Source organism: Salvelinus alpinus, chromosome 13, assembly GCF_045679555.1.
Source record: "Salvelinus alpinus chromosome 13, SLU_Salpinus.1, whole genome shotgun sequence".
Classification (NCBI taxonomy): Eukaryota; Metazoa; Chordata; class Actinopteri; order Salmoniformes; family Salmonidae; genus Salvelinus; species Salvelinus alpinus.
The window spans coordinates 49,872,996-49,895,238 of NC_092098.1; the positions used below are offsets into that span (position 1 = coordinate 49,872,996).

At 46.9% G+C, this 22,243-nt stretch overlaps 1 protein-coding gene across 2 annotated transcripts in view; it reads left to right on the forward strand.

The window, feature by feature from the left end:
• The first annotated feature begins 9,269 nt into the window (after positions 1 to 9,269).
• Positions 9,270 to 22,243, forward strand: part of LOC139537862 (calcium/calmodulin-dependent protein kinase kinase 1-like) — a 128,018-nt gene continuing 115,044 nt past the window's right edge. For both annotated transcript variants that reach the window (XM_071339714.1, XM_071339715.1), the window contains exon 1: positions 9,270 to 9,741. The gene's annotated coding sequence lies outside the window, so the exon portion shown is untranslated. The remainder of the gene's footprint in view (positions 9,742 to 22,243) is intronic.

Sequence of the window (22,243 nt, forward strand, 5' to 3'; positions counted from 1 at the left end):
GTCGCATGTGCAACTAGAGGGTAAAAAACTCTCGACCACCTTTACTCCACACACAGAGACACGTACAAAGCTCTCCCTCGCCCTCCATTTGGCAAATCTGACCGCAATTCTATCCTCCTGATTCCTGTTTACAAGCAAAAACTAAAGCAGGAAGTACCAGTGACTCGCTCAATATGGAAGTGGTCAGACGACGCGGATGCTACAGGACTGTTATGCTAGCACAGACTGGAATATGTTCCGGGATTCATCCAATGACATTGAGGAGTATACCACCTCAGTCACCGGCTTCATCAATAAGTGCATCGACGACATCGTCCCCACAGTGACAGTACGTACATATCCCAACCAGAAGCCATGGATTACAGGCAACATTCCCACTGAGCTAAAGGCTAGAGCTGCTGCTTTCAAGGAGAGGGACACTAATCCGGAAGCTTATAAGAAATCCCGCTATGCCCTTAGATGAACCATTAAACAGGAAAACCGGCAATACAGGACTAAGATTGAATCCTACTACACCGGCTCTGATGCTCGTCAGATGTGGCAGGGATTGCAAACTATTACGGACTACAAAGGGAAACCCAGCCACGAGCTGCCCAGTGAAGCGAGCCAACCAGATGGGCTAAATGCCTTTTATGCTCGCTTCGAGGCAAGCAACACTGAAGCATGCATGAGAGCACCAGCTGTTCTGGACAACTGTGTGATCACGCTCTCGGTAGCCGATGTGAGCAAGACCTTTAAACAGGTCAATATTCACAAGGCCGTGGGCCAGATGGATTACCAGGACGTGTACTCAGAGCATACGCGGACCAACTGACAAGTGTCCTTACTGACATTTTTTAAAACCAACATGTTTCAAGCAGACCACCATAGTCCCTGTGCCCAAGAAAAGGAAGGTAACCTTCCTAAATGACTACCACCCCGTAACACTCACGTCAGTAGCCATGAAGTGCTTTGAAAGGCTGGTCATGGCTCACATCAACACCATCATCCCGGAAACCCTAGACCCACTCCAATTCGCATACTGCCCCAACAGATCCACAGATGACGCAATCTCAATCGCACTCCACACTGCCCTTTCCCACCTGCACAAAAGGAACACCTATGTGAGAATGCTGTTCATTGACTACAGCTCAGTGTTCAACACCATAGTGCCCACAAAGCTCTTCACTAAGCTAAGAACCCTTGGATTAAACCCCTCCCTCTGCAACTGGATCCTGGACTTCCTGATGGGCCGCCCCCAGGTGGTAAGGGTAGGCAACAACACATCTGCCACGCTGATTCTCAACATGGGGGCCCCTCAGGGGTGCGTACATAGTCCCCTCCTGTACTCCTTGTTCACCCAGAACTGTGTGGCCAAGCACGACTCCAACACCATCATTAAGTCCCCCCCCCTTTGTTTTTACATTGACTCAGTACTAATACCCCGTGTATATAGCCTCACTTTTGTTATTTTATTGTGTTACTTATTTAAAAATAAATATTTATTTAGTAATATTTAGTAAATATTTTCCTAACTCTATTTTCTTAACTGCATTGCTGGTTAAAGGCTTGTAAGTAAGCATTTCACAGTAAGGTCTGCACCTGTTGTATTCGGCGCATGTGACAAATACAATTTGATTTTGATTTAATTAATCAATCAAGTACAAGGGAGGAGCCGAAACACGCTGATGCTCGGCCCTCTGTGGATTGATTTTGACACGTGCTTTACGCTAGACCAATCAGAGGGGAGTGCAGTATGTGGTAGAAGTCCTACGAGGTTTACACAACAACAACAACAACAACAAAATATGTACGCTGGAACTAGTTTAGTGTAAAGAGAGTCTCTTATGCTTGGTATAGACAAGGACAGGGATGTCTGTATGTCTCATCTCTCATCACAGTTTGTGTACTTTCACTTGATGGCTCTTCTCAGTTTCTTCAACTGAACGTGCATCTGGCTTGATATTATATAGAAGCTGAAGCTGTCTGTGTGTTTCATGGTGGCTGGCTGGTTTTATTAATGTGGTTTAAATCCTCTCTCGTCTCCATTTGTTTACTCTTCTCTCTTCATCCCATTATTTGCATGTGATATGTTTGAGACTCCCTCCCCATGGCAACGTGTCTTCCCCCTCCCCATGGCAATGTGTCTTCCCCCTCCCCATGGCAACATGTCTTCCCCCTCCCCATGGCAACATGTCTTCCCCTCCCCATGGCAACGTGTCTTCCCCCTCCCCATGGCAACGTGTCTTCCCCCTCCCCATGGCAACGTGTCTTCCCCCTCCCCATGGCAACGTGTCTTCCCCTCCCCATGGCAACGTGTCTTCCCCTCTCCACGGCAACGTGTCTTCCCCATCCCCATTGGCAATGTGTCTTCCCCATCCCCATTGGCAATGTGTCTTCCCCCTCCCCATGGCAACGTGTCTTCCCCCTCCCCATGGCAACGTGTCTTCCCCCTCCCCATGGCAACGTGTCTTCCCCTCCCCATGGCAACGTGTCTTCCCCCTCCCCATGGCAACGTGTCTTCCCCCTCAGTGCTCAGTCTTATAAACACTTCCAAGTTCAAGGACTGGTGGGTATTTTCACCTGCTGCAGCTGCCAAGAACTTAAACGCTGCTTATATAAAATGACCGATATGATGCTGTGCATTTAGGCTTATGGCTCCAATTGGGGTTTTTCATGTAAACTCTTCTTTCAGATTTGATAGGAAATTATTTTTTTGACGTGTGTGTGTGTGTGTGTGTGTGTGTGTGTGTGTGTGTGTGTGTGTGTGTGTGTGTGTGTGTGTGTGTGTGTGTGTGTGTGTGTGTGTGTGTGTGTGTGTGTGTGTGTGTGTGTGTGTGTGTGTGTGTGTGTGTGTGCGTGTGTGCGTGTGCATATGCTCTGTCGTGCCGTGTCAAACACACACCACCATCCCAGGGTATTACTATTCCGTCCCAATGCCCAGCCGGCGTCACTGTTCCTGGGGAGAGAGAGGAGGGAGGAAGCGGGTCCCTTATTCATCAGGACCAGTGTGAGGTAGTTAGTTCCACCCAGGGCTCCAGGCTCCCCCAGTACTGTGATCAATGGAACATCGTTGTGTTTATCACGGAAGTGGTATGGACAGTTTTATTGGTCGGAATATTGTTCAACAAGGGACGCTGTTTTTTGTCAAACTTGTAGACATTTCCTCGAGGGCACTATGGAAGGTTCATTTGTTAGAGACGGATATAGAGTAGAGTATTACTTTATTAATCCCAATATGGGAAATTGTTTTATCATAGCATGCATCATCAATTACTTACAATGACAGAACACGCAACAACCAACACATGATTAAAATTAATATTAGTCTGATTTAAGTGTTATTTTCTATCCTACTCTGAGGAAAACAGGCAACAACATTTTACAATAGAAAGATCTCATAAAACAGTTAATGAATTACACTCATTAAAAAGCCTCATGTCTGTGGGTAAATATGATAATCTAAACCGCTCTGTGGAACATCTGGGCAGGATGTACCTGCTACTGAAGCTACTCCTGTGTTTCATCAGAGCCCTGTGGAGTGGGTGTTTTTCATTACAGCCCTGTGGAGTGGGTATGTTTCATCAGAGCCCTGTGGAGTTGGTATGTTTCATCAGAGCCCTGTGGAGTGGGTATGTTTCATCAGAGCCCTGTGGAGTAGGTATGTTTCATCAGAGCCCTGTGGAGTGGGTATGTTTCATCAGAGCCCTGTGGAGTGGGTATGTGTCATCAGAGCCCTGTGGAGTAGGTATGCTTCATTACAGCCCTGTGGAGTTGGTATGTTTCATCAGAGCCCTGTGGAGTGGGTATGTGTCATCAGAGGCCTGTGTAGTTGGTATGTTTCATCAGAGCCCTGTGGAGTAGGTATGTTTCATCAGAGCCCTGTGGAGTGGGTATGTTTCATCAGAGCCCTGTGGAGTAGGTATGCTTCATTACAGCCCTGTGGAGTTGGTATGTTTCATCAGAGCCCTGTGGAGTGGGTATGTGTCATCAGAGGCCTGTGTAGTTGGTATGTTTCATCAGAGCCCTGTGGAGTGGGTATGTTTCATCAGAGGCCTGTGGAGTAGGTATGTTTCATCAGAGCCCTGTGGAGTGGGTATGTGTCATCAAGCAGAGTCAAGCAGAGTCTCCTCTCATCAGACAGCTGACTACAGCAGAGTCTCCTCTCATCACAAAGCTGACTAAAGCAGAGTCTCCTCTCATCACACAGCTGACTATAGCAGAGTCTCTTCTCATCACACAGCTGACTATAGCAGTCTCCTCTCATCACACAGCTGACTATAGCAGTCTCCTCTCATCACACAGCTGACTATAGCAGAGTCTCCTCTCATCACAAAGCGGACTATAGCAGAGTCTCCTCTCATCACACAGCTGACTATAGCAGTCTCCTCTCATCACACAGCTGACTATAGCAGAGTCTCCTCTCATCACACAGCTGACTAAAGCAGAGTCTCCTCTCATCACACAGGTGACTATAGCAGAGTCTCCTCTCATCACACAGCTGACTATAGCAGAGTCTCCTCTCATCACACAGCTGACTATAGCAGAGTCGTCAGAGAATTTCTGTAAGTGGCTCAGTTCATTGTTGTGTTCCGAAATCATGTGAGTAGAGGGTAAACAGAAAAGGTGACAGGACCATCCCCTGCGGCGCCCCCCGTGTTTGTACATATCCGATCTGATACTTCCTGGTTCAGTCTTACCAACTGTGGTCTATTGCTCAGGTAGTTCACAGTCCATTTGATTGTGTTTGGGTTTACGTGGATGTCCTTTAGCTTCCGGGCCAGCAGGTGGGGCTGTGTGGTATTGAAAGCACTGGAGAAGTCAAAGAACATTTTGTTTCCACCACACAGCCGGGCTTCTCCAGGTGCTCGTACAGTATAATACTATAGTAGTATAATACTCTGTGGAGGTAGAGCGTCTTCACCACCAGGATCCAGTTAGGCCGACACCTCGTCTTAGAGCGGGTTTTAATACCCTTAAGGTTTTCATCACTTGTGATGTCAAATCCACTGGTCTAAAGTCTATCAGTGCAGTACCTCCTGCATTCTTTGAGATGGACACTATGCATGATGTTTTCCATTTAGTAGGAATATTTGACAGTATTAGGGGGACAGGTGGAAAATATATTGCAGTATGAAAGCCAGTTGATTAGCTCTGGCTTTAACCCCATCAGGCCCTGCTGACTTACTGGGATTGATCCTCTTCATGTCACGCCCTGACCTTAGAGATCCTTTTTATGTCTCTATTTGGTCAGGGTGTGATTTGGGGTGGGTATTCTATGTTCTTTAGTTCTATTATTTGTATTTCTATGTTTTGGCCGGGTAAGGTTCTCAATCAGGGACAGCTGTCTATCGTTGTCTCTGATTGAGAACCATACTTAGGTAGCCCTTTTTCCCACCTGTCTTTGTGGGAGGTTAACTTTGTTTGTGGCACATAGCCTTAAGCTTCACGGTTGTTTTGTAGTGTTTATTGTTTTGTCGGCGTGTTCACCTAAATAAATGAATATGTACGCTCACCACGCTGCACCTTGGTCCTGTTCATTCGACGGCCATGACACTTCAGCTACTTCACCACATGACATATAAGAGGTAGGGTTGTAGAGAATCGAAGGACCATGAATATAATGAGAAACCTTAGGTGCTACGGCTTGAGGCCGGTAGTAACCACTACAGAATGTCTGGTCAGAACAAGGATGAGGCAGATGTCCAGGTTAACTTCTCTGCGCTACGGATCCCTTTAGCGGGATCATTTTCCTAAACAACCGCTGAATTGCAGGGCGCAAAATATTACTAACAATATTTATAATCATGCAATCACAAGTGAAATATACCAAAACCCAGCTTAGCTTGTTGTTAATCCACCTATCGTGTCAGATTTTGAAAATATGCTTTGCAGCGAAAGCAATCCAAGTTTTAGTGAGTGTATCAATCAATGCTACAACAGCTAGCCCCAAATTAGCATGGTCACGAAAGTCAGAAAAGCAATAAAATGAATCGCTTACCTTTGATAATCTTCGGATGTTTGCACTCACGAGACTCCCAGTTACACAACAAATGTTCTTTTTGTTTCAATAAATATTACTTTTATAACAAAAAAACGCCATTTGGGTTGCGCGTTATGTTCAGAAAACCAAAGCCTCGTTCCGTTTGACAAAAATTCCAAAAAGTATCCGTAATGTTTGTAGAAACATGTCAAATGTTTTTTATAATCAATCCTCAGGTTGTTTTTAACAAACATAATCGATAATATTTCAACCGGACCGTAACCTATTCAATAAAAGTGAGAAAGAAAATGGAGAGCTACCCCTCTCGCGCGCAGGAACTAATCAGAGGACACCTGACTAGTTTTGAAAAATCTCGCTCATTTTTCAAAATAAAAGTCTGAAACTATGTCTAAAGCCTGGTCACAGCCTGGGGAAGCCATTGGAAAAGGAATCTGGTTGATACCCCTTTAAATGGAAGAAAGACGGCCAGGAAACACAGATTTAAAAAAGAAAAAATCCCTTCCGGGTTAGATTTTCTCAGGTTTTCGCCTGCAGAATCAGTTTTGTTATACTCACAGACAATATTTTGACAGTTTTGGAAACTTTGGAGTGTTTTCTATCCTAATCTGTAAATTATATGCATATTCTACGATCTGGACCTGAGAAATAGTCCGTTTACCTTGGGAACGTTATTTAAAAAAAATAATAATAATCTGACCCCTAGCGTCAAATATCCACACACACACCTGACCACTCATGGTTCAGATAATGGAGAATCATGTCCAGTGAAATCTGACATTAAGTATGTGGTTCTGAAAGAAAAGACGTGAAAGAACTTAGGCTATAGCACTGAATTTATGTGAATGACATGGCTGTATAAGCTAGCACAGGTAAGTCTATAACAGCAAGGGCTTTACACTACAGCAGGCATAGACACATGGCCTAGACACATGGCAATAGACTAAACAGCTTGTTGGACTTTTACACATGAAACTCGGGCAAATGAGCTCAAATAAAAATTACAGTATTGTTGAAATGCATACATAATATAAATACAATGAACGATATACAGTACCAGTCAAAAGTTTGGACCCACCTACTCATTCAAGAGTTTATTTGTACTATTTTCTACATTGTAGGATAATAGTGAAGACATCAGAACTACGAATTAACACATATGGATTCATGTAGTAACCCCCAAAAATACATCAAAATATATTTTAGATTCTTCAAAGTAGCCACCCTTTGCCTTGATGACAGCTTTGCACACTCTTGGCATTCTCTCAACCAGCTTCACCTGGAATGCTTTTCCAACAGTCTTGAAGGAATTCCCTCATATGCTGAGCACTGGTTAGCTGCTTTTCCTTCACTCTGCGGTCCAACTCATCCCAAACCGTTGAGGTCGTGCTAACACCACTGATGTCTGGGTATTTTTTGCTGGAAAATGTCCCAGTCACTGTTATTCAGGCCCAGCCACACTGTAATTTCTGCCTAGACCTGCGCCTCAGACTTTAGGCAGTACAGAGGAAGCTGTGAAGTAAATTATTGACGCGATGACTCACATAAGTAAACAGGCTATTTCTAGGCCCCACTGTGTAGGGCTTGGGCCTGTGTGTGGAGGCCAGTTTTCAAAGACACGTTGACGGATCCAAAGACACACTGACAGTTGAAGTTCTCCAGCTCTGTGTGAGAGACTGTGTGGGTGCATGGCATGTGTGCGTCAGTGTGCACGGATGTGTGTTTGTGTGTTTTCTTGGGTGGGAGATACAAATCTCTTGCTACAAGGAGGGCCAGTCAGTTTTCCCTCCATCCAACCCATGATGTCAGTCCTTGAGCTGTGTTCTCTGAAGCCGGGGCTGTTGCCAAGGAACCAAGATGAACTCTCTATGAACTTCCCTCATGGCGATGGTCGGCAACGACAGAGAAAGTTCTGTCCAACAACAAACTTACTGCACTTTCTGACTTCAGTCCCTTGTTGCATTGTTGATTCTCTAGTCTGTGTGTGTGGTGTGTGGGTGTGTGTGTGTGTGTGTGAGTTCACTGTGTCCGGCCAAACACGTTATTCAAACTGATGAACAAAGAAATGCACCTGTGACTCCAGTAGCATCCTACTGATGGAGGAGAGCAGAGGAGGCAGCAAGATCTCTTTCATAATAACACAGTCTCTGCATGTCATTCAATGCTACGTTACTCATCCCAATAGATTAGCTGAATCGTGTAGCCAGCTACAAACTCATGGCCCTGGGCGATGTTCAATCAAACACATTATACAGTATACAGACGTTTCAGAGAAGGTGACGCCAGCAAGGTCATTCTTCCCACACTGACAGTTTCAATAAGTACTAAAGGCCCAGTGTAGGCAAACACATGACACACACACACACACACACACACACACACACACACACACACACACACACACACACACACACACACACACACACACACACACACACACACATACACACATACACACATACACACACACACACACACACACATATCCACAATGTGGTTGGAATAATACTGTGAAAATGTGAAAAGTATGATAAAGCCCTTTTAATGTCAGAGCTGTTTGAAAAGAACACCTGAAATTTCAGCCTGTTTTGGTGGGTGGAGTTTTGGCTGGCCTGGTGACATCACCAGGAGGAAAATGAGTTAATAGACCAATAAGATAGAGTTCCAAACCTTTCTGCCAATAACAGACCGTTTTCAGTTTCCCCCTCCCCACTCAGACCACTCCCAGACAGTCGAAGCAAAATTCTGTCTTGAAACATTGCTCTTTGATAAGAAGCTATTTTTGTTTCTTTTTTTGACCATTTTAATTTAAACCAATCACAGGAAGGTACTTCATCGTTACCCAGAAATGATTTGATATTGAGATAAAAACGGCTGCATTGGACCTTTGATTTTTAACTAGCCTACTACTTTACACATCACAATTCAACTAAGTTACTATCTTACATATCTGGAAAGTCCAGTTTCAGGTTTTGATTGAATAGAGCCATAGATGCCGAATAAGTTATTCCTATCCAAAATCCTTTAGATGTTAGACATTTAACCTAATATTTGTGATATTGCAAATGGAGCTTTCTTTTCCACAATTCCCGAAAGCATTTGGACACACAATGTTTCTCTATGTTGATAGCTTACAAAACCCTATAGAAGCAGCTGTTTAAGTCTGATACAATTTGAACGAAAAGACTACACATGCCGTAATATGACGGTTCGTAGGACCCAACATGACAATTATCCTACAGAAATGTTTGACGAATCATAAAAGTTCGTTGTATTATTTCTATATGTGTAGGCTACTGTCGACATGCGGTGCGAAGGCCAGCAATTTTCCTATACGTTCTAAAGACTGTTCTAAAGACTCCATATTCTAACAGAAATATTTTTAGGATAGCCTACTGTAGGCTATTTCTACAGTGGGACTTTAAAGTGAAAGCAAGTGGAAGGAAGCGCTCTCGCCAATGTGTAGCCTACTACATATATTGCGGAAGAGAGGGTGTGAACGATGGGACACATTTCAGCGCACTATATAGATCGCTAGGGACAAGGCGTGTTTATGGAATGATGCGGGTGTGTTTCAGGTTGGATTTATAAAAGGGGTTGTCCGACAGAGAGTACTTGTCAGTTGTTGTATTATTATTCTGTGTTTTAATGTAGTGATTGAACGCTGTGTCAGTAACATCATTTCCACGGTTCCACCCGGGACATCAATCTAGTGCTCGCGGGCTCTCCAAAACATTGGTCCAGGCAGACTTCCTATTCCGGTGAGTGAAACTTTTTAAAATACCATTGGACATATTTCTTCATCAACAATGTCATGTCAAAGCTTTCCTATACTCTTTTGCGGGCACATGTGTATTGCAGCATTTGGAACAAAAGAACCTGGATCATCATTCATTCTCATTGGGCTACCTATACCATGTGCTCAGGCATTGTACCGGTTACCTATGCTGTAGTCTGTTCTTGACACATTTATTCTCTCTGAAATGTCAACACAACGTTTATAGGCGGACGAACATGCCGGCCCTTTGTTAGAATGTACGGTAGTAGCGCCTTGACAGTCAATTGATGTGTCTGCTACGATCTGTGCTGTACGATCATTGCAATACACACGCCCGTTAATAGATTGCTCTCACAATTTTGGCATATCAAGGTAAGATAATGTTATTCAGTATGCTAAAGCAGCATACTCCCCCAATGCATTGTCTGTCCGTGTCCATGCTCACACAGTGATGTAGCTGGTATTATGTACACTTTGTGCAGTAGCCTAGCCTATAATGATCCAACATAGATGGACTCTGGTTGTGACTAGATGAGGTACAGCTAAGCAGGGTTGCCAGGGTTTACTGAATTTTTTAGCCGTTTGACCACACAAAACCCGCACAAAGGCCATAAAACTAGCCCTTTTTTCTTCTTCCTATTTTTTTTTTGACAGCGAAAGAGGAGTTGACATATATAATAAACCCTTTTTCCCTAACGTTATCGAGTGAATTAAGAACGAATATCGAAGTAACTTGTAACGACGTTAGAAGCAAAATTCGGTTTTCATCAACACAATTATTGTGAGCTATGACATGACATAATGAAGGAATTTGAATATGTCGCAGGAGAAAAGATAATTCGCCCTCATTAAACTCGCCAGGCAATTGTTCATCAATGGATGTCAATTTAACTCGTTTTACTGGTATGATTAAGCAATAAGGCACACGGGCGTATGGTATATGGCCGATTTACCACGGCTAAGGGCTGTTTTTAAGCATGACACAACACAATGTGCCTGGATACAGCCATTAGCCGTGGTATATAGGCCATATACCACAAACCCCCAGTATGCCTTATTGCTATAGTCTGATATACCACGGCTAATAGCCAATCAGCATTCAGGGCTCAAACCAGGTGTATAATTGTAAATAAATCCCCTTTGGACATGTGCATAACTAGGTAAATCTGACAGGAGAGTTTGAGTGATGAAAGTTGGACAGAGGATCTCAAAATCTCAGAGCAAGAAACACTTGGAAGAGCATAAACTAATGTCAGGCTATTTTCTGGCAATTGTGCCGTTATTATGTACCAGATGTTAATAAATACAAACCGTTATAAATGGCCCATTTGCCAGATGAACTTGTCATTTCAATAGGCTACAGACTAAAATCTGGGTTTATTATTGTAATTCAACTTTGTCATGGTTTACGTAGATAAAAGCAGGTAGTTTGTAGCCCCTGATAGGCCTAGATCTCATTTCAGATAGTCTACAGTCACCTAGACAAGATGTAGAATAAAATGTATTAAATATTAATTACCTGTAGCCTAATCTGACTCATTTTACCGTCAATCTAATGCGTCCTAACGACTGATCGGCAATTGCGATAGATCTTTGATAACTTCCAATTTGAATTAACTAAACATGTCCATGAATAATTGCACCACAGCACAAGGCTACAACAACAATAAACTGAAGTTACAGGCTACTTGTTGTTTGTCAGCTCCAGGCATGCTACCCACGTGGCACACATTCATTTGCAATGACTCCAGTGATATCGTCATTTCAACATATGTATTGTATCAAATGGTAGCCTACAATGGCATAGAAATGAAAAAGGGTATTTGATGGCCAACAGAGGCAAATGTATCATTCTCCACATTTAAATCTCAGTTTCATTGAGGACTTTTCCCCCCATAAAAAGAACCAAGAGGGGGTAGTTCCATAACTTCCATTTCAAATTCACACTCAGGCATCCCCCCCCGAGACCCAAGAACATGCATGAGCATGCATAAAGCACTTCTCTTGATACCATTTTCTTTAAGCAAAGTCAAAACCACCTTCGAGCTAATTTATGTCATTCGCTCTAGTGCGCCCACAGTCGTTTTCCAGTGCTTTGTCTCCATTATTTCTTGATGTGCATCAGTTCCAGCGTATTTAATATGTTTTACAGAAAAAAGGGTTGGGAACAGGTGTCTCCATAATGACAATCTAAATAGCCTACCTACAACTGGGCAAAAGTTCCTTCTCTTCACGCTCTTTCAACACACACACACACACACACACACACACACACACACACACACACACACACACACACACACACACACACACACACACACACACACACACACACACACACACACACCCTCCAGTCCTCCCAACCACTCACTCAGTAATAGCCTGCCTCACTGCCTGACAGTCAGCAGCAGGTCACAGTGACAAATATATATTTTAAGAGAAATGCCACGGAGGCCGTAGTGCAACTTAGAAATAGCCCAAAAACCCACAACCAGCGACCAATACATTTTTACCCGTGACATCGTTTATCAAAGTAGCCCAATGTTGCAGGAAAACCACAGACTTGGCAACACTGCAGCTAAGACCGGAAGTTACTTTCCGTAGCAGATTCAGAGAGCATTTTAGCTAACCCTAACCATTTTCCTAACCTTAACCTTATTTTCCTAACCTGCTACATTAATTATCCTAACCTGCTGCATAAGTTCTCCTAACCTGCTATGAAAAAGTCCCTTCCGGTCGTAGCTGTAGCCTATAACACCTAGTCAACCCTGTCTCCATAGACATTATTTTCAATATTCATTCATCGTAACAAATGCTTATAAATGATAAAGCATTTATAAAGCGCAACACACCACCACCACCACCACACCACCACCACCACACCACCACACCACACCACCACACCACACCACCACACCACACCACCACACCACACCACCACACCACCACCACCACCACACCACACCACCACACCACACCACCACACCACCACCACCACCACACCACCACACCACACACACCACCACCACACCACCACACACCACCACCACACCACCACCACCACACCACCACACCACACCACCACCACCACACCACCACACCACACCACCACCACACCACCACCACACCACCACCACCACACCACCACCACCACCACACCACACCACACCACCACACCACCACCACACAACACACCACCACCACACCACCACACAGCACCACGCACCACACCACGCACCAGCAGCACCACTCTACATTCACTACCTGTACTGCTGACTGCAGACCAGCGATGCTTGGGTTATCTCACCACCACACCACCACCACCACACCACACCACCACCACACCACCACCACACCACCACCACACCACCACCACACCACACCACCACCACACCACCACACCACCACACACCACCACACCACCACCACACCACCACCACCACACCACCACACCACCACCACCACACACCACCACCACACAACACACCACCACCACACCACACCACCACACCACCACCACACCACCACACCACACACCACCACCACACAACACACCACCACCACCACCACACCACACCACCACACCACACACCACACCACACACCACCACCACACAACACACCACCACCACACCACCACCACACCACCACCACACAACACACCACCACCACACCACCACCACCACACCACACACCACCACCACCACCACCACCACACCACCACCACCACCACACCACCACCACCACCACACCACCACCACCACCACACCACACCACACCACCACACCACACACCACCACCACACAACACACCACCACCACACCACCACCACACCACACCACCACCACACACCACCACCACACCACCACACCACCACCACACCACCACCACACCACACCACCACACCACACACCACCACACCACCACCACCACCACACCACCACCACCACCACACCACCACCACCACACCACCACCACCACACCACCACCACACACCACCACCACACCACACACCACCACCACACAACACACCACCACCACACCACACACCACCACCACCACACCACCACACACCACACACCACCACCACCACCACCACACCACCACCACACCACCACCACCACACCACCACCCACCACCACACACCACCACCACCACCACACCACCACCACACAACACACCACCACCACACCACCACCACACCACCACCACCACACCACACACCACCACCACACCACACACCACCACCACACCACCACCACACCACCACCACCACCACCACCACCACCACCACACCACCACACACACCACACACACAACACCACCACCACCACACCACCACCACCACCACCACCACCACCACACACCACCACCACCACACCACCACCACACCACCACCACCACCACCACACCACCACCACCACACAACACACCACCACCACACAACACAACACACCACCACCACACAACACACCACCACCACAACCACCACACAACACACCACACCACCACACCACCACCACAACACACCACCACCACCACACAACACACCACAACACCACCACACCACGAACCACACCACAACACACCACAACACACCACCACAACACAACACACCACCACCACACACCACACCACCACCACAACACACCACATAATAAGCCTAACTACTGTGCTGTTGCTTATTAAACCATATTACCAGTATAGTCCTATTATTGAGCTACAGGGAGAGCAGTGTGTGATACAGCTCATTACAATGACTGTCATCCGTGTGTGGGTGATGTGATGTGTAGACAGCAGCAGTGCAGGTTTCAGTGGTGGGTTAACAACAACGGTACGCACATAACAGCTTGTCTTATTCAAATCTCAAAAGCGCCCTGTAATTTGCATCCCATTTAAAATGTATACCTCTCTCACGCTCTCTCTCTCTCCCTTCTCCCCTGTATTGGTAGCTCAGTATTAGCCACTTTGAGATCCTCATTTCCAAATGGACAGTTTGTGTTCATTGGTGGTGTGTATTTCAGGAAGCTGTTTTCGTGACTGACTGTTTGCCAAACAATGCGTCAGCAGTACTGTTGTTTCTCTTCTATATTTACTTCCTGTACTGCTGACTGTGCAGATTAGTGATGCTTGGGTTGTCTCATAACCCGCAGTCCCCGCGGATGCAGTTGAAGTCGGAAGTTTAGTCAGAATAATAGTAGAGAGAATGATTCATTTCAGCTTTTATTTCTTTCATCACATTCCCAGTGGGTCAGAAGTTTACATACACTTAGTTAGTATTTGGTAGCATTGCCTTTAAATTGTTTAACATGGGTCAAACATTTTCGGGTAGCCTTCCACAAGCTTCCCACAATAAGTTGGGTGAATTTTGGCCCATTCCTCCTGACAGAGCTGGTGTAGCTGAGTCAGGTTTGTAGGCCTACTTGGTAGCACACACCTTTTCAGTCAGTTCTGCCCACACATTTTCTATAGGATTGAGGTCAGGGCTTTGTGATGGCAACTCCAATACCTTGACTTTGTTGTCCTTAAGCCATTTTGCCACAACTTCGGAAGTATGCTTGGGGTCATTGTCCATTTGGAAGACCCAATAAAGGTAAAATAAAAATAAAATTTGCGACCAAGCTTTAACTTCCTGACTGATGTCTTGAGATGTTGCTTCAATGTATCCACATAATTTCCCTGCCTCATGACGCCATCTATTTTGTGAAGTGCACCATTCCCTCCTGCAGCAAAGCACCCCCACAACATGATGCTGCCACCCCCGTGCTTCACGGTTGGGATGGTGTTTTTCGGCTTGCAAGCCTCCCCCTTTTTCCTCCAAACATAACGATGGTTATTATGGCCAAACAGTTCTATTTTTGTTTAATCAGACCAGAGGACATTTCTCCAAAAAGTACGATCTTTGTTCCCATGTGCAGTTGCAAAACGTAGTCTGACTTTTTTTTTATGGCGGTTTTTTGAGCAGTGGCTTCTTCCTTGCTGAGGTGCCTTTCAGGTTATGTCGATATAGAACTTGTTTTACTGTGGATATAGATACTTTTGTACCTGATTCCTCCAGCATCTTCACAAGGTCCTTTGCTGTTGTTCCGGGATTGATTTGCATTTTTCGCACAAAAGTACGTTCATCTCTAGGAGACAGAGCGCGTCTCCTTCCTGAGCGATATGACGGCTGCGTGGTCCCATGGTGTTTATACTTGCATACTATTGTTTGTACAGATGAACTTGGTCAGCCACCCAGTCAGCTAGCCAGTCAACCAGCCAGTCAGCCACACAGTCAACCAGCCAGTCAGCCACCCAGTCAGCTAGCCAGCCACCCAGTCAGTCAGCCACCCAGTCAACCAGCCAGTCAGCCACCCAGTCAGCTAGCCAGCCAGCCACCCAGTCAACCAGCCAGTCAGCCACCCAGTCAGCCAGCCAGCCACCCAGTTAGCCAGCCAGCCAGCCACCCAGTCAACCAGCCAGTCAGCCACCCAGCCAGTCGGCCACCCAGTCAGTCGGCCACCCAGTCAGTCGGCCACCCCAGTCAGTCGGCCACCCAGTCAGTCGGCCACCCAGTCAGCCAACCAGCCAGTCAGCCACCCAGTCAGCCAGCCAGCCACCCAGTCAGTTATCCAGCCAGCCAGCCAACCAGCCAGCCAGCCAGCCAGTCAGCCACCCAGCCAACCAGCCAGTCAGCCACCCAGTCACCCAGCCAGCCACCCAGTCAGCCACCCAGTCAGTCAGCCACCCAGTCAGCCACCCAGTCAGCCAGCCAGCCACCCAGTTAGCCAGCCAGCCAGCCAGCCACCCAGTCAGCCAGCCAGCCAGCCACCCAGTCAGTCACCCAGTCAGTCACCCAGTCAGTCACCCAGTCAGCCAGTCAGCCACCCAGTCAGCCAGTCAGCCACCCAGTCAGCCACCTAGCCAGCCACCCAGTCAGCCAGCCACCCAGTCAGCCAGCCACCCAGTCAGCCACCCAGTCAGCCAGCCAGCCACCCAGTCAGTTATCCAGCCAGCCAGCCAGCCAACCAGCCACCCAGTCAGTTATCCAGCCAGCCAGTCAGCCACCCAGTCAGTTATCCAGCCAGCCAGCCAACCAGCCAGTCAGCCACCCAGCCAACCAGCCAGTCAGCCACCCAGTCAGCCAACCAGCCACCCAGTCAGTTATCCAGCCAGTCAGCCACCCAGTCAGCCAGCCAGCCACCCAGCCAGCCACCCAGTCAGTTATCCAGCCAGCCACCCAGCCAGCCACCCAGTCAGTTATCCAGCCAGCCAGCCAACCAGCCAGTCAGCCACCCAGTCAGTTATCCAGCCAGCCACCCAGTTATCCAGCCAGCCAGCCATTACTGGATTCCTGGAAGCAACGTTGTGTTTATGTAGCAACACAGAGCAACTGCTCAGCTGAGGGAGTCTTTTTGTGTTTTAATGTTTTAGTCTGTCTGTCGTACATTGTGAACAACCCACAATGTCAACTTCGTTGCGGTATACGGTATACTCTGGCTTTCGTGAAATTCATTTGCATTGAATTAAGGTACATTTACAAATGATTGTTAAGTATGAAAAAAGTATGAAAAATGTAAGCACTCACTACTACTGTAAGTCGCTCTGGATAAGAGCATCTGCTAAATGACAAAAATATAAATGTTAAGAAAGGGTTACAAATAATAGGCTTTGCTTGTTTGATTAAGTCCAACTGTGTGTGCCTGTGCGCATACACACTTTAAAAGGCACAGAGAGTGTGAGTCCGTCCTCCTATCTTTATGTTTAGAAGTGTGTAATTACACTACTGTAACACACAGGCCAGGTCGATACCAGCCCAGCACAGCAGGAGTGTCAGAGATCAGACGAATTACTCAACAAGCTCTACCTCCTAATTGTCTCCTAGGATGTACCAAAGGGTACCCTATTCCCTACATAGTGCCCTAAGGGTCCTGGTCAAAAGTAGTGCACTTTATAGGGTCCTGGTCAAAAGTAGTGCACTTTATAGGGTCCTGGTCAAAAGTAGTGCACTTTATAGGGTCCTGGTCAAAAGTAGTGCACTTTATAGGGTCCTGGTCAAAAGTAATGCACTTTATAGGGTCCTGGTCAAAGTAGTGCACTTTATAGGGTCCTGGTCAAAAGTAGTGCACTTTATAGGGTCCTGGTCAAAAGTAGTGCACTTTATAGGGTCCTGGTCAAAAGTAGTGCACTATATAGGGTCCTGGTCAAAGGTAGTGCACTATATAGGGTCCTGGTCAAAGGTAGTGCACTATATAGGGTCCTGGTCAAAGGTAGTGCACATTATAGGGTCCTGGTCAAAAGTAGTGCACTATATAGGGTCCTGGTCAAAAGTAGTGCACTATATAGTGGGTCAGAGACCTGGTCGTGTGGTGCCAGGACAACAACCCTCTCCCTCAAAGTGATCAAGACAAAGGAGATGATTGTGGACTACAGGAAAATGAGATCGGAGCACTGGGTTCTGTCTCCTACAGAGTCTCTCCTCCTGATAGTGATGATCAGCCTGGGTTCCAGTCTGTCTCATACAGAGTCTCACCTCCTGATAGTGATGATCAGCCTGGGTTCCAGTCTGTCTCATACAGAGTCTCACCTCCTGATCTGATCAGCCTGGGTTCCAGTCTGTCTCATACAGAGTCTCACCTCCTGATAGTGATGATCAGCCTGGGTTCCAATCTGTCTCATACAGAGTCTCACCTCCTGATAGTGATGATCAGCCTGGGTTCCAGTCTGTCTCATACAGAGTCTCACCTCCTGATAGTGATGATCAGCCTGGGTTCCAGTCTGTCTCCTACAGAGTCTCTCCTCCTGATCTGATCAGCCTGGGTTCCAGTCTGTCTCCTACAGAATCTCTCCTCCTGATAGTGATGATCAGCCTGGGTTCCAGTCTGTCTCCTACAGAGTCTCTCCTCCTGATAGTGATGATCAGCCTGGGTTCCAGTCTGTCTCCTACAGAGTCTCTCCTCCTGATAGTGATGATCAGCCTGGGTTCCAGTCTGTCTCCTACAGAGTCTCTCCTCCTGATAGTGATGATCAGCCTGGGTTCCAGTCTGTCTCCTACAGAGTCTCTCCTCCTGATCTGATCAGCCTGGGTTCCAGTCTGTCTCCTACAGAGTCTATCCTCCTGATAGTGATGATCAGCCTGGGTTCCAGTCTGTCTCCTACAGAGTCTCTCCTCCTGATCTGATCAGCCTGGGTTCCAGTCTGTCTCCTACAGAGTCTCTCCTCCTGATCTGATCAGCCTGGGTTCCAGTCTGTCTCCTACAGAGTCTCTCCTCCTGATCTGATCAGCCTGGGTTCCAGTCTGTCTCCTACAGAGTCTCTCCTCCTGATAGTGATGATCAGCCTGGGTTCCAGTCTGTCTCCTACAGAGTATCACCTCCTGATCTGATCAGCCTGGGTTCCAGTCTGTCTCCTACAGAGTCTCTCCTCCTGATCTGATCAGCCTGGGTTCCAGTCTGTCTCCAACAGAGTCTCTCCTCTTGATCTGATCAGCCTGGGTTCCAGTCTGTCTCCTAAAGAGTCTCTCCTCCTGATAGTGATGATCAGCCTGGGTTCCAGTCTGTCTCCTACAGAGTCTCTCCTCCTGATAGTGATGATCAGCCTGGGTTCCAGTCTGTCTCCTACAGAGTCTCTCCTCCTGATAGTGATGATCAGCCTGGGTTCCAGTCTGTCTCCTACAGAGTCTCTCCTCCTGATCTGATCAGCCTGGGTTCCAGTCTGTCTCCTACAGAGTCTCTCCTCCTGATAGTGATGATCAGCCTGGGTTCCAGTCTGTCTCCTACAGAGTCTCTCCTCCTGATAGTGATGATCAGCCTGGGTTCCAGTCTGTCTCCTACAGAGTCTCTCCTCCTGATAGTGATGATCAGCCTGGGTTCCAGTCTGTCTCCTACAGAGTCTCTCCTCCTGATCTGATCAGCCTGGGTTCCAGTCTGTCTCCTACAGAGCCTATCCTCCTGATAGTGATGATCAGCCTGGGTTCCAGTCTGTCTCATACAGAGTCTCTCCTCCTGATAGTGATGATCAGCCTGGGTTCCAGTCTGTCTCATACAGAGTCTCTCCTCCTGATAGTGATGATCAGCCTGGGTTCCAGTCTGTCTCCTACAGAGTCTCACCTCCTGATAGTGATGATCAGCCTGGGTTCCAGTCTGTCTCCTACAGAGTCTCTCCTCCTGATCTGATCAGCCTGGGTTCCAGTCTGTCTCCTACAGAGTCTCTCCTCCTGATAGTGATGATCAGCCTGGGTTCCAGTCTGTCTCCTACAGAATCTCTCCTCCTGATAGTGATGATCAGCCTGGGTTCCAGTCTGTCTCATACAGAGTCTCTCCTCCTGATCTGATCAGCCTGGGTTCCAGTCTGTCTCCTACAGAGTCTCTCCTCCTGATCTGATCAGCCTGGGTTCCAGTCTGTCTCCTACAGAGTCTCACCTCCTGATAGTGATGATCAGCCTGGGTTCCAGTCTGTCTCATACAGAGTCTCACCTCCTGATAGTGATGATCAGCCTGGGTTCCAGTCTGTCTCCTACAGAGTCTCTCCTCCTGATCTGATCAGCCTGGGTTCCAGTCTGTCTCCTACAGAGTCTCTCCTCCTGATAGTGATGATCAGCCTGGGTTCCAGTCTGTCTCCTACAGAGTCTCTCCTCCTGATCTGATCAGCCTGGGTTCCAGTCTGTCTCCTACAGAGTCTCTCCTCCTGATCTGATCAGCCTGGGTTCCAGTCTGTCTCCTACAGAGTCTCTCTTAAACTGATAAAGATAACACATTTAAAAACCCAACACTCATAACTTCAATTTGTGTCAAAGTTTGCAGGACATTCGTCAAACAAAGCTTCACATAATTAGCAGTGTTCTGCTGCTTGTATTCGGCCCATAGTGATTGCCCAGTGATTGGTGGAGAAGAGCATTGTGATTGGGACTGGGGAGAACTGCTGTACTTACACACGTCAAATCAAAGTGTATTGGTTGCGTACACAGTTTAGCAGGTTTTTAGCTCCTAACAATGCAGTAAAATGTGAAACAATTCAAATGTAAGGGGGAAAAAAAGACATAAAGTCAAGAACGGCGTGACGAATCTGATTAACAACCCAAATAGCAGTGTAGCAGTAATCAAATGCAATCTACACTTCTGAAGTGCTGCTCAGAACAGATTCAGTGAAGAGCACAAGACCCAAGACACTTCCCTGAAGCATGCCACTTAAAGATCCACAGTGGCCTTCTGAAGCATGCCACTTAAAGACCCACCGTGTCCTTCTGAAGCATGCCACTTAAAAATGCCACTTGTCTCCCGGGTGGCGCAGTGGTCTAGGGCACTGCATCGCAGTGCTAGCTGCGCCACCAGAGTCTCTGGGTTTGCGCCCAGGCTGGGCTGGGTTCGCGCCCAGGCTCTGTCGCAGCCGGCCGCAACCGGGAGATCCGTGGGGCGACGCACAATTGGCATAGCGTCGTCCGGGTTAGGGAGGGTTTGGCCGGTAGGGATATCCTTGTCTCAGTATGTAAAAATAATAATAATAATAATAAAAAAAGAAAAAAATGTATGCACTCTACTGTAAAGTCGCTCTGGATAAGAGCGTCTGCTCTTGGCCGGTAGGGATATCCTTGTCTCAGTATGTAAAAATGTAATAAAATGTATGCACTCTACTGTAAGTCGCTCTGGATAAGAGCGTCTGCTAAATGACAAAAAAATAAATATAAATAAATAAATAAATAAATAAAAAAAGACCCACAGTGTCCTTCTGAAGCAGGCCACTTAAAAAGACCCCCAGTGTCCTTCTGAAGCATGCCACTTAAAGACCCCCAGTGTCCTTCTGAAGCAGGCCACTTAAAGACCCCCAGTGTCCTTCTGAAGCAGGCCACTTAAAGACCCCCAGTGTCCTTCTGAAGCAGGCCACTTAAAGACCCCCAGTGTCCTTCTGAAGCAGGCCACTTAAAGACCCACAGTGTCCTTCTGAAGCAGGCCACTTAAAGACCCACAAGTGAAGCATGAGGCTTTCACTGAGCGTTATTCTGATGCTTATTTCTAATGAACGTTCTCTAAGCACCAAGAATTAATCCTCTCGTGAGTCTCCTCCAACATGTTTCCTCAGCAGGGTCACCACGTCCAGTATGTTGTTTTCCCATGGCAGGTGTGGTGAGGTGAGCAGGGTGAGGTAACAGAGGGTTGTTCTAACCACTCTAGGCCAGAGATGGGCGACTCCAGTCCTCTGGTGCCAGAGTGGTTTCACACTTCCCCCCCCATCCCTAGCAAACACAGATGATTCAACTAATTGCATTCTAAACTGAAGATCATGATTGGTTGATTGTTGGAGTCAGGTGTGTTAGCTGGGGCAGAAGTGTGACACCAATCAGGCCTCTGAGGTCTGGAGTTGCCCATCCCTGCTTCTAGGCCAAGTTCTGCCTCTATTATAGTGGAAAAGACTTGACAGGTCAACATAATATAGCAGATGTTTCTCATTAGACTGCTCAGTTCTTCCAGATCAGTGCCAATGTAGGAACAGACTTTTTAGAATCTGTACTCA